We start from the raw sequence: 19,824 nt of genomic DNA, 5'->3' as shown, positions 1-19,824 counted from the left end.
GCTAGCGTGATCTCAATAATAAAAAAGTTTCATTTACTAAAATATCATTATTAATAGTAGTTAATCGAGTAGTTGGGTGAGTTGAAATAGAATAAATAAAGGTATATTGATGAAAAATTAAATTAATATTGGATTGATATTCTAAAGACAATTATAATTTGAGACATTTGTAAAATGGACACCTATGATATTTTTTCTCAAGCTTGGTGACTCTCCTCTATTTTCACTTTTGAGACTGGATGGACATCTGGGTCCATATACAGGCAGTTTCAACCCTTTCCCGAGGACAAAAATGGTTACATATTTGTAAAAAAAATTTGTTACCATAATATTGGTAGAAAGTTTTCACCGTGACTAATCTCCGTCGAAGAACATGTGAGGCATTCAAGGTGGCTTCTTCCCTCTTAACCAAACTTTTTCCATACACATTAGTAGGAATCGAACATCGACGACATGCTTTGGATTGGATCCATCTATTGTTTGTTTGACTATAATGTACTTGAGAGAGAAATAAGAGAAAGATGACAGATAATTTCATACAATAAAAGATGATTGATAAAAACAGAGGTAATTTTTTTGGGTATAAAGTGAGTATTGCGATCCTAAATTAGGACTACATATTAACTATAAAGCCCTACATTCTCAGGGTTAGAAACAGATACCTTCTGTACGTACCAATATTAAATTGTAAACCAAAGTTATGGTGGCTTGTCGTAATAAAGTATATTAATAGTTGTAATTAAGAATCATGGCCATTACAATTCCAGTAATCTTAATATGGCGTTTCCTTTGTTTAATGCAACAATCAATAACAAATTTGAAGTACACAAACATAGTAGTTCTTTTCAAATGAGAAAAGCAGAAACTACCAATTGATGACAAATGATAGTCTAATAGCCAAGAGAAGCATTTAAAGCAGCCCTTGTTTCTAAGGATGTCAGTTGATGCTTAAGATCTTCCAGATGTTGATTAAAAATGTTTATCTTTAAACGCATCTCTTCAACTTCTTTGGTGACATGCTGCTCGGAAACCAACAGTTTTTGCAATGCATTTTGAGAGAATTGTAATTCATAAGACAAAGCGTGCTTTTCAACACCATCCAACCAATCTTTATCAAAACCACATCTGCGCACATCTTGTAATAAATCAACAAATTCAGAGTGGCTTGAACCTAACACATCCAACGCACTATGAGTTTGGAGGAATCGCAATAGCTCAGCTAGGCAGTTGTAGGAATAACCCTTGTATCTGCTACTCCATGAAGTGTCCCTTGTAAGAAATGAAGGATGCTTAACTAGGAAATCAGTCAACAAAGACAAGTTCTCAATAGCCAAATGCTTATTGGAGATTATATTTTCAAGCTCCCTTGTGACAACCAAATAAGAACTTAAATCTCCATCTATTTGAGAAGGGTCCCCTGAAAGTATAGGAAAGAAAAATTATCCATAATTCAGCTCAAGAAAATTAATTAAAAATATCATTTAGAGAAACTGTCCAGAAGAGAGTTAAACTTCAAAATGAAAAGGTGATGAGGTAACTTATGAAAACAACACTAATCCAAAGAGTTTTCACCTTGATCATCATTAGTGTTACTAGTTTCCTGCCAGATTTTATCATCAACATATTGAGTGGTAACATCACCATCTTCCTACAAAATTCATATAAAAGAATGATATTATCATCAATTCTTACTATTTATATATAGCATCAGCCTCGCAATATATAAAATAAAAGAATCCAAATGTCAAAAGCCGAAGAATCTAATTTTGTTATCTTTATATCAAAATATTTACCCGGGTTATATAACATCATCTTCCTTAATTCTGAAAACACAGAAGACATAACAACAACAAAAACAATTCATAAACTTCCCAAATTCATCATCTTCACAGCAAAAATCAAATCCTCTCTTTTAATAAAAACTTAGGACTTTGGTTTTGGTTGTGAGTAAATTAGGGATTTGGATATTCGATGATGAATTTTGGTTGTGAGTAATTGGTTGAAAGTAATAGTATAGGATGAAGATTGAAGAGGAATAAAGGAAAACAATGATGAATTTGGGCAGATGATGAATTATTGGAATTTTATATACTGTGCTTGTATTAGGAAAACATTTAAATGTCATTAAAGAATATAATATCACATAATTTTATTTTGATTCAACTTATAAAACTTCTCCACTGACTTTCAATTCTTCAAATAAAATTTCACCATCAGATCATAACAAACGTGATGATTTAAATAAGTTTCAAGAAGTTTGCAACATGATTTCAAGTGATTATCATGATCCAAGTATTTCTGCCAATGGAATTAATGGCAAATCAAATTTTATAAGATTGCACATTTATTTGTAAATAGTCAAATAATCATTCTATCAATTAGCATAATTAGCTGTAAATGTATATATGTCAATTTAGCTAATTTAGTGGGTTGAAAGTCAACTTGAGAGCTTGTAATTGCCTTGTATTTATATGAGAAATCAGAATGAAGAGGGACACAGTTTTGACCCTCATTTCTCTTAGTTTCTCTGAGTCTTACAATTTCAATACTGAATAAAAGTAGTAAGAGAGTCATGAACTTGATCAGTAATATATAAAAAATAATGAATTCTAAAAGACTACTCAGTGGACTCAAGATTCAACTATAGTGTGCATTTGTATGAACTTTCAGTGTATTGTTTTTCTACGAATTTCACCTTTTTTGAACAACACACATTCAATCTCCACTTCACCAACAACAATTTTATCAGTTATTTTACTCAGGGCCAGAACCAACCCTAGTGTATTTTATTTTATTTTATTTTTTCCGCCAAGCAATTATTGATTTGATTGCAGTATAATGGAATTTTTTTGAATAAGATTAAGACCAACTAAAAAAAAATTGATTAATTTCAGAAACAACAAAATATACGGAAAGAGGGATACCTTCCTGATTGTACTGTCCAAAGATTCTGAAATCGGATGAATTTTGACATCTCGAAAAGATTTGATAGCAACATGTGAGCATCCATTGTCTTCAAGTTTTACATCACGTGGAAATGTTGGGCGATATTGTTTGGTGCACATGGAAACTAAACCAGGAAGGTTGCAAAGTTTGATATATTTCAATGCAGGAAGATGCAGATGAATCTCATTGTGGTTTTGGTTTTTAGGATCATGATCGTAGTGCCCAAATATGTGTTCCAATTTGATGCAATCTTCAACATAGATCCTTTCTAATTTTGGGAAGACCTTACCCCAATTATTGCCATCACTGTCATGATTTATGGTGTTTATTATTATGTTCTTCAACTCATCACAGTTCTTAATTGTCAAAGTTTCCAACATCATTTTTGGTGTAATAGATAGGATAAACACCGATTTTATCTCCAAAAGATGAGACAGATTCATCTCTTTAATATTGCACATGCTATTTGATTCTATTGGAAAACATTGAACGTGTTCACATATGTGAAGACGATATGAAACCATGGAGTGGTATTTCAATCCATCACAACTTCTTATGTTGATAGTTTCCAGTGCTGGAAGTTCTTGAGCCGAGAGGAAGGGAAGCATTGATTCTAATCGGGGGCAATTCTGCAGTTTGATGGTCTTTAGATTGTAGCAGTTTAGCTTGCATTTAAACAAGCTTCGTAAATGTTTACAATCTTTGATTGATAACTTCTTTAAATTCTTCAATGAGTCAAGGGGCATGGGACCATTAACCAGTTCTTCCAAATTTTCCATTCTATCTAGTTTTAGAACAACCAACTTGGACAAGAAATTTGGTTCTTGAAAATCTGTATGCTTAGTGTCAATGAGGAACTGAAGTTGTGAAATGCAATGCAAACTAAGCTCAGCTATATTTCTCATACCTTGATGCATCGAAACAATATTGGGTATGAGATTTATCCATCCCCTTTGTATTCTTCTTAGTTTAAGAATCTCAGCTGTTTGCATACAGTACTTGAGTGTTGTTTCAGATAGGAAAACCTGATCCTTGTCTTCAATAGACACATACTTTGGTGACGAATCATTCACTGACCTCCTATATTCATCTATATAAAACCTTTTCAATTTAGGGAAAGTTATTTCTCTGCAAAATTCATTAAAGCTACCTGTGAAATACAACTCTTGAAGTGATGAGCATCCTTCAATCACATCAAAAGGATCATTCCTTGCAATTTCACAATCATCCAAGTTCAATAATCTAAATTTCTTCAGTTTTTTAATTCCATGCGGCAATTCATCAATTTTACAATGATTCAAATCAAGCGTCTCAAGACTTTGCAAATTTCCTAAAATAGAGATATCACCCAAATCGACACGCGTAAAGAGAAGAGATCGAATATTCTTCAACAACTGGATTGATTCAGGTAACGATAGAGCTCCATGAAAAATATTACTAGATAAATGAAAAACTCGAAGTCCACTATTATTTTTAAAAAATGAAATAGGGACTTCAATTTTCACATTGTGGCAGTCTTCATCCATATGCACAGTGATAATTAGAATCTCAAGCTCGGAACCACCAATCTTAAAGGAAAACACATCCTTAAGCTTGCATTCATAAAACAAATATTTAATATTTGTCTCCCTTTCAGCCATTTCCTTCTGATTTTTATCATGCAACTTCACTGTTTGAATCTTTTTGTTTGGTACCCATTGGGCCGCATCACGAACCATGTCATGCATTTTCACTCTGCTTCGACCGGCCTCCAACAATAAACAAGAATTTAGGAGTTCTTTTTTGGATAGATCAACTTCACTTCGAGCTTCTTCGTAGCTTCCGCAATCTCCCCCAAAAAGGCCTCCTCCGATGCCAAGTCTGGTTAACCTTTCGATAGAAATTTCTTCATCTTCTCGAAATTCAGAACACAACAGAAGCAGTTCCTTGGCCTTCTCATTCTTCATATTATCATAGCTAAACTTGAAGCATCGATATATTTTAACAAGACCAGCTTCAACAACATCGTGCATGGGTTTCTGCAAGGATTTTAAGGCCTCGTCCCACACTTCCGGATGTTTGCTCTTCAAACTACTGGCGATAACAGAAATTGCAATTGGTAAACCTTTGCACTCATTTGCAATTCTACGGCCCTTGTCGAGCAAACTTTTAGTTGAAATTTTGTTTAGATCAGCATGCCATTGGAACATGGTCCATGCCTCTCCAACAGATAAGAGCTCGAGTTGGATTGTCTTACTGCATCCCAATTTGTTGCATACCAAGGGATTGCGAGTGGTTACAAGAATTCTACAGCCTTTGTGATTGTCACTGTCAGGAATCCCTATTTCATCAAAATTGATAACTCCCCACACATCATCCAATATTAGAAGAATCTTCTCACCGTTGGTTAATGTCTTCCGTAGTTTTTTGGGTCGGTCTGATTCACTACAGTCTTTAAAATTCAATCTCAAAGGTCTAGCAATATCATCCTGAATCTTTTTGATATCAGGAGAAAATGACACTGTCGTGTCGATGATTTGAGTAAATTGTTTGGACTGCTTAAGTTCCTTACCAACTTCTTTGGCCAACATAGTTTTTCCTGTGCCCCCCATCCCTTTCAACCCGATTACATAATTGTTGTCATCTTTCAAAGCATCCAAAAGCTGGTTGTAGTTGGATTTCCTGCTTTCAAAATGAATATAGACTTGCGACGAATATTGTTCAACATCTGGAAGAAGAGCAGGGACTCCAATTGAAAGTTCCTTTCCAGATTGAATCAATCTTTTAATTGTCTCCTTCTTATTTGTCAGTTCCTTTCCCCTTTTATATCGCAATATGATATGGGGACAAATTCCAAAAAGACATTTTTGTTTTGTTTTGCTGTATTCTTGAATGAGCTTATCAGCTGCTTCTTCCCAAAAAAGAGCATCATCTTGAATATCTTCTCCTCTTCTTGTTGCCACAACAGCGCGTTGCTTGATAGTTGAACTTACTATTTCCAACTTAGCTCTTTGTTCTTCAAAATCATTAGCAATGCACGTGAAGCAACATATATAACTTGGTTCTGCTATCACCCCATTTATCAATTTCCCCACATAAGACTTCGCCAAATCAGTCAGAAAACTCGCCATCTAAATAAATTTCAATAAATCAAAGTTAGGCATATATATGTTTCTGTAAAAAGATTTTCTTCATTCAAAATCTGTTTATTTGAAAAATGATACTTGAGGACACATTTTTCATCAAAGAATTCTTTTAGCTTGTTCAAACAAATATTTGAGAAAGTTCAAACTGGGAGTCCATCCAATATTAAAGTTTTTGTAACTTAGTCAGGATCAATCCACTGTTATTTCCCATTTTTTAATGATTGAAATTAGAGCACCACTAGGTTAAATTTACTGCTTATGATACTTTTGAGGAATTTGACTTGGAAACAGGCTTCAGGTTTATGCTGTTGGTGAACAATGTGTAGGACCCATTGACTAACCAAAAGAATATGGCACAAGCAAATTTGATGTAATTTTGTTTCTTCATGTTCATCTTATTGAAATTATTCATTTCTGATCTCCTTTATTCAGTTCTTTTTTGTCGTTGATTCTTGCCCTTGCAACAATTCATCTCATTTTTGCTTAAGAATGGCGATCGTTTCTGAGACGACGTCGATCGGTTGCCTTTGGTTTATGATGGATGAATTAGTTTGATGTTTTGGAGCTGATTTGATGTTGATTTTCCACATTTATAATGATTAGTTTTTGATTGTCTCCGTTGCTCTTTCAATATTTTCTTCTTCTGATTCGACTTGTTTCAAGTACTAAACAAAGTTCTTTTTGGCAAAGGCTACGGTGGGAGACCTCTTTAGGTCTCCTACCGTAGGAGACTTGATTTTTTTTTTTTTGTTGTTTGTAAAATGGATAACAACCATTGGATGTATTTGATATTTTTTTAAGACCATAGTATTATCATACTCTCTTTGACACTAGATTTTTTACACCATGTTCTATCATCTTCTCTCTTCCTCCATGTCTGCTTACTCGCCCACCACCACCACCAACATCAGCAACATCTCAAATGTAATGTGTTAGTAGCAGATTTTTGTTCAGAATAGAAAAAATAAATAAGTAATTGGGGATGGAGGCACTATAAAGCTTAAGGTTAATTGTTACAATGAGAAGAGCAACAACGCAGTTGCCACAGAACTGCAGTCAAAACTTAAACCAAAGAGATGACAGGAAGAGAAAGATATTTGTAAGGTGTTGCCATTTGTGTGTCGCCGCCTCCATCCACCTCTCTCTTAGATCTACTCAGATCAAAGAAATATTACAACGGCGGATTTCTTCAGATTTCGACGGGGACGATGGTGGTTGTGGATGGTGGAGGGAGCAGCGGAGGTGAGGGTGAGATTTGAGGACGAGGATGAAAAACATGGTGGTGGAGACGGAGGTAAGGGAAAGAGAAAGGGAGGTTGAGGTGGAAGAAAATGACGGAGGGTTGGACGGAGGAGGTTTTCGGCGGCGAAAGAGAATTCAAAACGGAAAGAAGAAGAAAATGCGTTCTTTTTTTGCTGCTGGAATTATAGTAAGATCAATGTTCTTCGTCAATATAACGGTGACAAGTGTCATTTTTATTATACAAAAAAAAAAAAAATTAGTATTTTTTAATGTTTCCTACCGTAGGAGACCTATTCAAGTCTGCTACCGAAAACGGCACCGTTCTTTTTTTAAAAGGAAAGTACAAAACACAATTTGTCTAATGTGATATTGATTTCGGGTTCTATAAGCAATCACAATTTTTTTTATTAAAAAAAATACTAGGAACAAACTCGTGCTAAGTCCAGGGTGTGTATTAGAGTGTGGGTTATGCATCAAAACACATTTGCAATATTGAAATAAGAAAACATTCATGATAAAGTTTACGTTAATGATAAAAAAATATTAAAATAATTGTTATCAAATATTAACAATATTAAAAATATCAATATCATTAATGATAAATATGATGTCCATGAGTCTCGAGTTTTTTTATATATCACTAGCGAAAAGACGGGTATTTACGTGCCCGTCTTTCCGCTCTTTTTGTTGCGCTAACATTTGAAAATTATAAACGTGTTTTTTTTATGAAATTTTGATTTTGATTAAAACTTAAAAAAATAAAAATATTTGTTGTTTTCAAGTTATAAAAAAATCAAAATAATCATGATTATCTATTTCAACGACACCGATAATAATACAATATAACAAAAAAAATATAATCTAAATTCTTTTTTTAATGACACCAATAGTATTTTTATTATAAAAAAGTTGTTTAAGGGTATAATTGAAATGATAAAAAAAATAAGTATAAATATATTCATCTAGTTTGTTACACTTTTTAAATGATAAAGGAAAAAAAAACAAAAAAATATATATTTATATCATGTTTGTTACATTTTTTTTAATATTTAAATTTATTCTTATCTATTTGTTACATTTCTTTTGTATTGAAAATTGAGGGTATTTTTAGAAACAAAAATACAGCCCAAAAGTGCTGAAAGAGAGTAATTTTCTTTATATATAATATAAATTAACAAATATTTGTATTTTTTATATACATTTACGAATAATAAATATATATTATGTGCATGATTTTTTTATATTGAATTGTAATTAATATATAATAATTACTCCTATTATTATTTAGAAGATACGTAAAAAAGCTTCAATTTAAATGACTACAAACAATGAAATAGTTGTTACTAAATATTATATTGTGATAGACTAAAAATATGTCAAATTATTACAAAATGACAAATATGACATTAATTTGTCCCGTGCTTTGACAAATTATTTTTATAAAATAAATAATCTTAAAAATGTGTAATTAGACTAAAAATATGTGAAATTATTACAAAATGACAAATATGGCATTAATTTGTCCCGTGCTTTGGCAAATTATTTTTACAAAATTAATAATCTTAAAAATGTGTAATTTTATAAAAAGTAGATGTTTGTCTTGTAACAAATATCAATCCCGTGTATAATTTATAAGTGAGAAACATTTTGCCACTTTCTCGTAGTTATGTTATTTTTTATTATAATTCAGATATCATTGAATAAAATTATATGTAAAAATATGTATCATGAGAAATAGTTCTATTTCTTTTCCAGTGAATATATTCTTTACGTGTATTGTTAAATAATATCAACGATAAATGTTTCTCCTATATTTTTTTAAATAGTAGATTAAAAATATGTCAAAATATTTAAAAATAATAAATATTTCATTAATGATAAAGATGGCGTTTCCCTAAAAAAAAGAAAGATAAAGATAACGTTAATGTGTTCTGTGTTTTTTAAATATCATTATTATTTTATTATTATTTAGAAGATATATTTAAAAATTCAATTTAACTAATTAGAAACATTAAAATAGTTTATTCAAAAAAAAATAGTTATTACTAAATATTACTATAAAATGATAGACTAAAAATATGTCAAAATATTAGAAAATGACCAATGTGACATTAATTTATCCCGTGTTTTTTTATGTATCATTGACAAAAGGTTGTATGATTTCATATAAATTAATAAATAATAAATATGTATCATTGATAAATGGTTGTATCCTTAAAAAAAATATGTATCACATTCATAATATTTAAATTAAATCATAATTATATATTATAATTAATTCCTCTTATTATCTTTTTGAAGAAGTAATTCCATTTATTATTATCTAAAAATACATAAAAAAAAAAAGGTCAATTTAACTAATTTAGTATAAGAATGAAATAGTTTTTTCTTTTTTTTGGACAAGCAAATATGAAATTATAAGAGGGTAAATACCTCTTTTCGTCCCAGTAATATTAGCGAATTCCGGTTTTAGTCCCTGTAAAAATCTAAATCTTTTTTTTACAGGGACTAAAACCGAAATTCGCTAATATTACAGGGACGAAAAGAGGTATTAATCCATTATATTAACACAAGAAGTAGAAGCTTCTCTAGCACAAGATGTGCCAAAGAAAACAACTAAAGTTTACAACAAAGTCCTAACACACTAATAACAAAAAAAGTAAACTAATCGATACCCAAACATACAATCGGGCACGACAACCAACGCTGAACACCTAGCATAAAAGTTAGCATTGGCAGCCTTAATCCACCATTTTACATTATGCAGCAACTGATCAATCGAATTTTCCTTGTGATTTAATAGTTGTGAAAAATAAGTGGTTTTTTTTCTTGCCAACGTTTTGTGACATTCCATTGATTAATCCAATTTCACGTGATATGGCAATTGTTCATGTGGAAGTAATTCATCATTGATATTACATGGTTCTCAACAAGCATCCATCATTCTGATTGAAAAGGACCGAGCCGCTGCCATGTTTGATTAGCAGTCGGAGCTTGTTGCACCAGCGGTCCTGTCACAACCCTAACGGGTGCAACCATCGCAGCAGGTGAAGACAATTGCACATGGGCTTACTTTTGCACAGGATTTGACTACATCGCACAATTCAACCTCTAATGAAGACCTACCGCAACCGTCGGTTAGAGGAGAGACAATTAGTATCCGCATATCCCAAGCGCCGTATGAGAAAGGGATCAAAGTATGTAAGAGGAATCTCCAAGGGAGACTGGTATTGAATAAGGGCGACAAACCTTATTCATCGAATGAAATTCAGCTTAAGCTCTAAAAATTATGGAAGACTGGAGGTCCTTGATCCTTGCTATCCTTGGGCAGGGGCTACTACGAGTTCTCTTTAGCCTCTGAAACCGATATGCGCACAGTTTGGGCAATGGGAACAATCCATCTGAAGTTGGGAGTTTTGAGACTTTTTGAATGGACAAGGGACTTAATATGAATCAACAGAAGAACACTCATGCGCAAGTTTGGATCCGTTTAATGGCACTTCCACATGAATACTCGATAAAGAGAATGCTCCTGGAAATTGCGAGTGCGGTTGGTGATAGATAATGGGACGTCCAAAAGGATTTACAACCATTTTTCTATAATGTTAGTTGACATGGACTTTTCGAAGAAGTTGTTTTATGAGATTTTGGTTGAAAGAGAGGTTTTTTCCTTTCCTGTGGAGGTTGTTTATGAATGGCTTCCGAATTTTTGCTCTCACTGTCAGAATCTTGGCCATGATGTCACCGGTTGCCGTTGGTTGTATCCAAGGAAGAAAAGTCAGGTGCCTCATGAGACTGTTGTTAAAGGAAAGGCGCAATTTCAGTCAAAGAATCAAGCTTGGGTGCCATTGAAATATAACCCCTCTGTTTTTGGTTCTTCCACGACCTTTGTAGCTTCTGCCGAGAAACATTCCAATGTTGCACCCTCCAAAGATATGACAGCCAATTCTTTTAGTTTTGCATTGCAAAACGTGACGGACGAAATTCCTCAAGGTGTCTTGCCCCATTCGGACATGCATGTGCTGGAATTGGTGACTGTTAAAGCGCATGATGATGTGCACTTATGTGAAGGGGAGGGAACGATCGCGGTTACTACGGACGCAAGAGTTACACAAGTTCCGGTTGTTTCTACTACGCTTTCGCATTCGAAGGAGAACGTTGACATGCATGAAGTGGTTAATGTAGATTCCTCGACCTTGATTACAGATGAAAGCGTTGTGCCTATTCATACTATTACAGATATGACAATAGCTTCAGTAGACCAACCTCAAAGTTTTAATACGGCCCTTGATGATGATGTCTCGGACATGGTGCAATAGGTTGCGCCCGGTTCAACCACATGTTCGGCCTCAAATGGAATTGTAAGCTCCTTAAAAGCGCGTGCTGCTGGCATGCAACATAGTAACCCACGTTTTCAACAAGATTTGAATCTTTGGCAGAGGATCAAAGAGTACGATCAGCGCTCAGCAGAAACTCCAGTTGTTTCGGTCTTGTCTAAAAAGCAAAAACAGATGTTGAAGAAGCACCAATTCAATGGGAAGTCGCCTTACCGTACCTGCTCCACGGGTGAATCTTTGTCACCTGCCCAATGAATATAATTTTCTAGAAGGTTCGAGGTTTTGGTAAGCCCGACACTAGAGTTACTTTAAGGAATTTTTGTCTCACATACCTTTGTTATTATTTATTGAGGAACCTATGATTACTGCATCACAAATTCCATCTTGGTATTGGATGAGTATTGGTGTTTTGAAGTCTTCTGTTAATGAAAGAGGCCCCTTGATTTTATCAGAGCTTTGGGGGAGAGATGTTATCGTCTGAGTTGTGTTTGGATTTCTTTCGGGACAGATGCGGTCTGCCTAATTATAGATTTTCCTAGTATGTTGTTTTTATTTCTTGCATTTTGTTTCTAAGGGTTTTGGCTAGTCCCCCCTCTTTATATATACTTTTATTTCCCCCATTTTTTTAATAAAATTTTGAGTTAAACGACATAGGATGGAGGTTCCATGGGGTGCTAACCTAGTTGGGATGTCGGTGTTTCCCCCTGATTCATGTTCTTTCTCCTGACTTATCCAAAAAAAAAAAAAAACAGTTTTTAAATAATTTAGTTTGTTTGGATTCATCTATATAAAAAAAAATAATCCCTAACAAAAACAGATATTTTTTGTTACAAAATTACATCAATCTTTTGACACCTATGTTCTCTTTTGTCTAAAAAATAATATATTTTTGGAGAAGCTTCTTTTAACAGTTTTTCATTTGAAGTTGTTTTAATTTTTTTATTTTGGTTTTTTTTTTTAAAAGATGTAATAAATGAATGCAGTACTATTAAAAATGATTTTTCCAAAAAAAGAAATTGATTTATTTTCTTATTAAAGCTGTAACAAACGGGATTTTAAAGTTTTTTCATTTGAAATTTTTTTAGATCGTGGTTTAAAAAAATCTTTAACAAATAGATACATTGCCTTTAAATAAAAATTTTTTAGTAATAAAAATTATGTTTTTACAAATTAAAATAAAAATAATTTTGACATTCAATAATTTATAAATTATTTTTGTAGAGATTTTATAATTAATCAAAATCTATTTTGTGTTTTTGTATCGTAATAAAATCATTTTCTTTTAAAAAATAATTTAGTTTGTTTACATACAAACTTTTGAGAGTTATTTTCTTGCTCCACTAAATATGATTTTTCGTTACAAAAGACACAAAAAATATATTGATGTATCAATTGATTATGATGAAATGAAATTAAGATTTTTACTAGTCATTAACATTCATATGTAGAGTAATTATTAGAGAATGAAAGACAAGCATATGATTGTCTGTTACCTTTTTTTTTTTTGAGAGCTGATTGTCTGTTACCTTATTTCCGGCAATTTCAGCTTGCTCAATTGTCTAGTATAAAAAATCTTCCTATCTTTCTCCAAGAGAACAAGACATTGCTTTTCTAAAATTCAACTTCTGCATGGGAAAAAAAAAAGCAGCAGAAACCATAACTATAACAGTTGTTCTCGTTTCTTTAAAATAAGAGTCAGTCTATATGCTAGTGTTATTGATTCTAGGTTTTTTTTTTTTTTGAGGGAATTGATTCTAGGTTATTATGAGGCAATTATTATTACTACATACATTATAATTAAAATAAAACAGTTAAGTACTAAAATTAGTCCATGACGTGTGTCAACTCAACGTTTAACGATCCGAAAAGCTCAAAGATCCAATTCAAACTAATTGAATTGGTTCGTTTTTTTCCTATGCTCTGGTGTCTGGTCCAAACCAATGAAACTCATACTCCATTGGTTTGGATATCATTTTCACATCATTGGAAATCAATTAACTGAATCACGAATTAAACCATTATCTTTTATTATTACTCCCTCCGTCCTAAATTGTATGTCACTTTAGAAAAAATATTTGTCCTAAATTATATGTCGCTTTACAATACCAATGAAAAATTAATGTTATTTTTCATATTATATCCTTAACTATTTATTACTCTCTCTTCTTTCAATTCCTTAAATTATTGAGGATAATTTTGTAAAACAACTCATAATATTTTTTTCCCAAACAATATTAATTACATTTCTTAATATGTGTGAAATGCCCAAAATGTCATACAATTTGGGACGGAGGGAGTATTTCACAGTATAATATTAGTGTTATATAAGAAATATGTTGATTTATTCGTTTTCAGGGCCGGCCCTAGGGCATAAGCCGCGAGTGCGACGGCCTAGGGCCCATGCCGGTAGGGGGCCCAAAAAGAATTTAAGGTAAGGGGGTGTATATAGAAATATTTGGATTTCGGGGGGTATATATTGAAATTTTCTCTGCAAAGGCCCAAACTTTGACATGATAAAGGAATGAGCTGACATCAGTTAGTATTTTTGGCCCTTTTAGTGAGATTTGCTATATATATCCCATGTAACACAAAAAAATTTATATACACCCTCCTGTAAAAAAATTTGGTTGTTCTTGATAATATGCTCAAAAATTTATTATCGAAGAAATTGGTGATTTTTTTTGGGCCCTTTGTTCCTAATTATGTGCTTCATTAATATTAAAAATATCGAAGATATTTATTATCCAAGAAATTGGGATAATTTTCATAACAAAGCAAATTCTATTTTAGTTGAAAATAGGGTGCTAAAATTTCAGTCTACTTCACATGTGCTATTTTTCTCTACTTCTACGGTATTTTTATTTTGTTTTGGTGTATATAGAATATTTAATTTATATTCAGATGTTGTCTAAAAAAAACATTTATTTTGTAGTGAAAAGCTAAATAAAAAAACGAAATGAAAAGCAAAAAAACACAACAGTGAGCTAAAAAAATTATGATGCATTATAGAAAGGCCCTTTTTTCATATTATGCCTAAGGCCCGTAAAACTCTAGGAACGGGCCTGTTCGTTTCATGATCGTAACCATATTATATTTTTTGCGTGTTGTATTAGAGATTCTCGAGGACAATTTATTCGGACTCAAACAAAATGGCAGCGGACAAATATGATAGTTTTGGAGGGGGAGGCAGTAGCCTTACTAGGGTCGTGGAGAGAGAATGAGGGTTGTTGTGTTACCTTTTTGTTATTTTTGTTGGATAGGTTAAATAAAAAAAATTCAAATAAATGCCACATAAGGGGTGAATACGAGTATAAGAATAAAGGGTGTAAAAGAAACTTTATCTCATATTATATTTATCTAAAAAATGAGTTTTTGTTTTAATGTATAAAAAGTTATAGCACTTGATAAAAAGTTTTAATTTTGTACATTATTTTTAAATGAGTTTCTTAAATTTTTAAAAATGTCAATCCAATTGAATCATACCAAATTAACACGTTGGTCATTGATTTGGTTTGGTTTGCTTCGAATTTCATTATAAATATTAGGCTTAAATATGACATTAATTCCTGCACTTTCACCAGATTTTAGCATTGGTCGTTGCACTTTTTTTTGTTTGGAATTGATCCCTATACTTTGCAAAAAATTTGGTTTGGGTCCTTCTTTTAAGTCCAAGTTTAAAAAAACCAAACCTAACGGTTTGCTACGTGGACCAATCATTCCACGCCACGTGGCACACTAAAAGACAAAATTTTCAAAATTAAAATATTGCAAAGTTTTGGTATTAGTCTCTGCACTACAACACTTTTTGATATTGATCCCTGCACTTTCATATTGGTCATTGAACCCTTTATTTTTTTTATTTTTTATTTTTCAATATCTCCCAATGAAAAATTCCAAAAGAGAATGAAGAAAACCTAATGTTTTTGAATTGAACCTAACGGAAATGACCAAAATGTGTAACGGAGAGAAGTTTAGGGACCAAAATAAATCAAATTTAAATTAAGGGACCAAAGTGATACTACCTAAATAGTTAAGGGACCAAAAATGAAATTTAGCCATGATATTATTATGTTTATTCTTGTTTTGTTCATTATTTTTATTGAGAATAATTCTATAAAAACTCCGCTAACAAAATTATAAAAAAGAATTTTTTTTTTTAAATTGAAATCACAAATATGGATTCTTCAATAATTGTGAATCACCTTTAAAGTTTAAATAACCATTATTTGTGCAATATAATTGTGGTCAGCCGTATGGCCAGTAGCCAAAAACAACAGTACGAAAAGGGAAGAAATTGAAAACACGTCGTGAGAGTGGTTAGCCGTTAAACATGTAAATTTAAAATAATTGTCATGTTGTATTTTTGAGTTATTATTAAATATTTAAAAATTTATTTATTAATAGGAATCATTTTTAGAGTAAATTACCCTTTCCTCCTTTAAGAGAACCTTAATTTATCTTCCCTTTTCATCTTATGTTAAAAATAATATTATCTTCCTTTGCAAAGCTAATATATATGAAAAAAAAAATATACTACTCAATGATAATTAAATTTAAATATTTTGTTATTAATTTGAAGATTTTAGAATATAACATATACTTTTAATTAACCTATTTCATCAATTTTAATAATTTTTTTAATATTCCCCGTGAACATAGCTCATATGACAGCAGGGACATTATAGTTAAAAAAAAAAATAGACGATGCAATAAGATTAAAGCTTAATCTTTCATTAAAAAGGATTTTTTTTTATTTTATTTAAGAATTATTCTCAATAAAAATAATGAACAAAATAATAATAATAATAATAATAATAATAATAATAATAATAATAAATATAATAATATCCTTGTAATATTTTAAAATGAAATAAAAAGTTTCAGGGACTAATACCAAAGTGTAGGGACCAATAAGAAAATATTATGGAAGTGCAGGGTCTAATAATGAATTAAATACTTGGAATATTTTCATTCTAAAAATTTTGTCTTTTAGTGTGTCACGTGGCGTGAAGTGATTGGTCCATATGGCAAACTGTTAGTTTTGGTTTCTTTTTTAAGGAGCAAAACCAAATTTCTTACAAAGTGCCCCAATGCCAAATAAAAAAAAAATGCAGAGACCAATTCCAAAATCCTGTGAAAGTGCAGGGACCAATGATATATAAAAAGTTAAACCAAACTAAACTGACTATTTTTGATTGATTATGATTTTTCTCTTCAAATTAGCAAACCAATTGAAAAACTTTGCACGACTAGATAAAAGTTTGTTAAATCGGTCATTTGGTCTTCTAAATAATTTCTTAGTTTCTCATTTTGGTCTCATAACTATCAAAATGTCCATTCTGGTCCTTTAATTTTACCTCCATCAATTAATTTGGCTGTTTTTTTTTTTTTTTGAAGAAGTTAAAATGAATTATATACCACACAATTGGCCTCCTAGCACAAGGTGTATTTAGGAGGAAACACCAAGAGAAATAGAAACAGTAGTGTCAGTAGTACTTACAAGGCGTCACGAAGTGCCCAAAAGAAACAAAGGAAAGAAAACAAAAATTTAGCCTATACCAAAAATTTGGCTCATTTCTATTAGCTTTAACCTCAAATGTCCAAGGTGGTAAAATGGTAATGACATTTCAATTAATAATAATTTTTCTCTTCCTCAAATTAAAATAAATACTTTTTTTTTTGTGAACATTTTTTTTCTTTCTAAGGTGACATTGATTGTAGGTGTGAGCAACAATAATTTAAAAACAAAAGGCGAATCATATCATTGTTATTTACCTTAATTCCAGTACTTTCATCGCATGTCCACGTCGTATGAACATTCTGAAATTCGAGTTCTGCGGCAAACAAAAGCAGCATAACAAATTGATCATATGTCTTGTACCAAAACGAAGCATTCATTTATAATCCGATTTAACTAATTTATAACTGTTTTTTTCTTTCATTTTGATTTCTTACAACTGATCACATGTCTTGTACCAAAATAAAGCATTAATCTACTTCTAAGGGTATATTTCTCCATTAGCATAACCATTACTCTTAACAATCAGAAAACCATTACTCGACCTGACATATCATTTGATGCCCGACAAATAAGTCAGTTCATGCTTTTTCCTATTATCTTAACTATATTTTTCCGTATAATTTGCTACTTAAAAGACACCTCTCAATGGGGTTTATTCTTTCCTATTTAGATAACTCTTAACATTAATTTGTTATAGTGATACTGATTGGGTCAGGGGTCCTGACATTAGGAAATATATCACCGATAGGTGCATGTTTCTTGGTTCGTCTTTGATCTCACGAAAAAGTAAGAAGCTAGCAAGAGGGTCTAAATTCTATATTGAATTGGAGTATGATGCCATGTCTATTGCATGGTCGTTTCGATGAACTTGAACTTACTTAAACTGAGCCGCGTCATGTAGACAAAACAACAAAATTCATACATGCGCGGATACCAGTCCAAACCAAACTTAATTTGGCGAGTTTTTTCCGTTTTAATTGGGTTTGAGTTTTCCTTGATTTTAAAACATGTGTATAGGACAGGTAACAGGGATAGAGGTACACACCACGAACTCATACCCAAACCTACCTGAATGTAGGAAATTAATTTATTACAGCTTTTATATAAATAGAAACCTAAACCCTAAATCATTTCACTCACACGATTTGAGTCTCAATCTTTGACTCTTTCAAATGACACTCACTTATTATAGTTCTTTCTTTTCTCTTTCCATATCTCACACTCTCGGTCTCTCTCTTCTCTATCATCATATTCATCGATCTACATAATCTCTTTCCTAAATAATGCATTATAACGTTTCGCTACTTTTATTTTTATTAAAAAATTATCCATTGTAGGAATGGGGATGGGGCGGGATACCAGAACCCGTTGAGGATGGGAATGAGATTTGATTTCTCATTCCCGCTAGATATGGGATTCGATTTCTCATTACAAAACATTTTTCTTTATTTTTTTTTTAAGGAAACTACTCACAAAACATAGACACAAATTATACTATGAATTTTTTTCAAGTGCATAAAATGTGTCGTAGAGTTTGGTGTGGTGGAGAAGGAAAATACAATGACTAAAGAGTTGGCTGCAATTCAAGTTGTGCAGGAAACAAAAACGACAGAAAAATTTATAGTCCAAAAGAAAAAGAAGGGATCTTATAAACTAAGAGTAATGATATTTGTACATCTAATTGATGACAACTTTGATGACAACCTTGCTTTTTTATCTTTTTATTGGTCAAAAACAATGAAGAGAGAAAAAATAAAAGAGGGAATAAGAATATCATCTAAGTATGAGAGAGAAAGTTATTCAAAAGTTGTCACAAAATGGTTCTACAAATATTATTTCTCTTTTAAAACTACAATCATTGAGAAACCTAACAGCTAGCTTAGTCAATTATTGGTGACATCGATTCTAGGTTGTGAGCAATCACAATTTTTTTTTTTTTTTTTTTATAATTATAAAAAAAGACAAGCATATGATTGTTTGTTACCTTATTTCAGCGTATGAACAAAATCTTTCCCTTTCTCCTATCTGAAATTTAAGTTCAGCAGTGATCAAAAGCAGCAGAGATTATATAACAACTTTTTTCTTTCGTTTTTGATTTCTTACAACTGATTTTTTTCCTTATAAAAATAATTCTTGTACCGACAAATTTATACTCCAGAAAATAGAATAACCGATGGAATAAAGTAAAATATAAATCTTGTAAGCAACCTCCTTAGTATATTATTACAAGACGTAAAGTACATTGAAAAGAAAAGAATAATTACAGCTGGGGTGAAAATATGGGCTGGGTACTCCTTTATTCAAATCATAAAAAGGGCGACGAATGACTCAAATTCTGCTCTTTATCCAACATAAATTGCTCGCTCTCAATTGAAGAGATTAAATTGCCTTTGCGTGAGTTAACACACGGTGGTGTAAATCTCACGTGAGTTAACTAACATTGGATATAGGCAGTGATGGAGCAAGGAAATTTATGGAGTTCGGGCAAAAAATTTATCGCAAATTCACATGTGAGATAATATATAAACAATCATAAATCCAAATTTTATTTTTCCTCAAAAAAAACCGAAATAAAATAGGTTTATCATTTTGTCAACAAAAGTAAAATTTAAAATAGGGTTATTAATTTGAAATTAACCCTGTAATTAAATAG

The 19,824-nt window shown here is 31.7% G+C and overlaps 1 protein-coding gene across 1 annotated transcript in view; it reads right to left on the bottom strand.

The window, feature by feature from the left end:
• Positions 1 to 19,824, bottom strand: part of LOC11438694 (uncharacterized) — a 101,746-nt gene that overhangs the window by 50,996 nt on the left and 30,926 nt on the right. The window lies entirely within an intron of this gene.

The sequence above is a fragment of the Medicago truncatula genome, chromosome 3 (genome assembly GCF_003473485.1).
Source record: "Medicago truncatula cultivar Jemalong A17 chromosome 3, MtrunA17r5.0-ANR, whole genome shotgun sequence".
In the NCBI taxonomy this organism is placed as follows: domain Eukaryota; kingdom Viridiplantae; phylum Streptophyta; class Magnoliopsida; order Fabales; family Fabaceae; genus Medicago; species Medicago truncatula.
The sequence above is the reverse complement of the archived record's forward strand: the minus strand, read 5'-3'. Positions and strand labels throughout refer to the sequence as shown.